Below are 2500 nucleotides of genomic sequence, written 5' to 3' on the forward strand. Positions count from 1 at the left end.
ATCTATCTATCTATCTATCCATCCTTCCATCTGTCCGTCTATCTATCCATCTATCCTTCCATCTGTCTGTCTACCTATCTATCCTTCCATATATATATATATATATATATAATAAAAAAAAGAAACCATTCACACCAAAAGCAAATATATATGTACAGGTGCATGTCTTTCAAGCCACTTAGCAACCCCATGAGTGTCGGTGTTATATAAAAAATCATTGATGCTGGAGCTATGTAAAAAACTATTTGTGCTGCCACCACATAAATAGCACCTGTGCTGGCACTTCATAAATGGCACTTGTGCCGGTGTCCAGTAAATTGCACCCAAGTTGACAGCATGTAAAAAGCACCCAGTACACTCTGTAGAGTGGTTGGTGTTAGAAAGGGCATCCAGCTGTAGAAACCATGTCAAAACAGACAACTGGAGTTTGGTGAAGTTCTTTGGCTTGCCAGCACCTGTCAAACCATCTGACCCATGCCAGCATGGAAAACGGACTTTAAATGACGATGGTGATGTGAATATCACATGGCTCTAGATATTTAGTAATGGAGTTGGCATTAGGAAAAGCATCCAGCTGCAGGATCCATGCCAAAACAGACAGTTGGAGCCTAGTGCAGCTCTTCGGCTTGCCAGGACTGCTCAAATAGTCTAACCCATGCCAGCATGGAAAGCAGACGTTAAATAATGATGATGATGATGTGTACAAGTTACTATGCTGCATAGTAGAAAGTGATGAGCATTGAATAGAGCAGATGTGCAAAGTGGAAATAAATAAAACGAGCATGCTCTACTGGAGATGGAATGTCAGCATCAATGAACAATGGAGCTTGGAGCGAGTTTGGAGATTAATTGAGCGGAAAGAGAAATTAAATACAAGGGAGAAAACTGTGTTGGTGCTTTATGTGATGCAGAAGAAGAGCGACCTTTGACCTCAAAACCAAAATTTTCACCCTTTCATACAGGTCTGATAAAATAAGTACCAGTGTTGTGCTGGGGTTCATTAATCAACTACTACTGCAACCCAAAAGTTGGCTGGATTGTTAGTATGCCAGGTAAAATGTGTAGCGACATTTTGCCCTTCTTTATGTTCTGAGTTCAAATTCCACCGAAGTCGAATTTGCCTTTCATCTTTTCAGGGAGTGATAAAATAAGTACCAGTTGAGCACTGGGGTTAACGTAACCAACTTACCCCCTCCCTTGAAATTGTTGGCCTTGAGTCAAAATTTAAAATCATGATTATTATTATCATTATCATCATTATTATTATCATTATTAATCCGTTTGACTCTTGCTTTGTATTTGTACAAATTGACTCCAAGTCTCACCCATAAACTTCAAGCGACAACAAGTTAGAAGTTCATGTCGGTGTTATGCCTAGGGTGTCATATATTTGGTTTTGTACATAGTATTATTCTAGAGAATGTTTAAGAAAACATATGAGTCTGTTTTAAAATTTGAGATTACATGGACAATATTTTATGTAGGATATGGGCAGTTCCCGTGAGCCCTATCTTCTGAATTTCTGCCATTTCAGGGTTTCCTGGTATCTGAGCTAGGTAGGAATCAGCCCCGTTTGCTATCATTCATAGGGCATGATTACACTTCCAATCAATTAAGATCAAAAGCCATGAGAGCCACTGCCTGGTACTGCATCTGGGCATTTATTATCATTATTATTATTATTATTATTATTATTATTATTAGACACGATGATTAGCAAACTATTGTAATATGTAAATGGTCTCCAATCAATTGTATGATGAATGTTATTAAATACATACAAACAGCGCATTTTAGAGGCAAGCTGTCTTGTTATATATAACAACTAAAGTTTGGCAGATGGTTACTGTTTTTTCTTTTCTTCCCTCAATAAATTTGTATGATAAAAGCAACAAACACCATAACCAATAGAGTATTAATATTTATTGTTGAAAATGTTTAAAAGGTTAATTAAGTAGCAATTAAGAAATTAAAGAGGATTAAATTGATGAACAGAAGGATATGACGTCATACCTTCGTGTACGTATATATGTATGGTATGTGTGTATGCGTTATATATATAACTGTATGTATACATAAATATGTGTGTGTATATGTATATATGTACCTTTATGTATGATATGTGTGTATGTATTACGTATAAATGTATTTATGTATAAATATATGTGTGTGTGTGTGTGTGCATGTATATATGTATACATATACATAAATGAATGTAAATGAGTGCATGAAGACAATAAGACAATGTTTTTCTGCAGTTTTCTTCACAATTACTGGACAGTTAAATATGAATACATAAGCAAACCTCTGTGTGTATGTGCTGGGGGGGGGGGGCTACCAGAGGGGGGAGTCACGTGCTCCCCACCCATCCGAAGTACACCCTTCTAAATAATGTTATTACAGCCTTTTCTCCTGATATTGTATTCTCTTCTGACGTAGTGCTCTCTCTCCCTTCGAAAACTTTGTGGGACCGCGCTTGATGTGTGTATATATATATGTA

General features: G+C 36.8%; 1 long non-coding RNA gene across 1 annotated transcript in view; it reads right to left on the bottom strand.

Annotated features, from left to right (window-relative positions):
- The window catches only part of LOC149133052 (uncharacterized), a 138293-nt gene that overhangs the window by 26763 nt on the left and 109030 nt on the right, over positions 1–2500 (bottom strand). The window lies entirely within an intron of this gene.

Source organism: Octopus bimaculoides, chromosome 12, assembly GCF_046866305.1.
Source record: "Octopus bimaculoides isolate indiv1 chromosome 12, ASM4686630v1, whole genome shotgun sequence".
NCBI classification, from domain to species: Eukaryota; Metazoa; Mollusca; class Cephalopoda; order Octopoda; family Octopodidae; genus Octopus; species Octopus bimaculoides.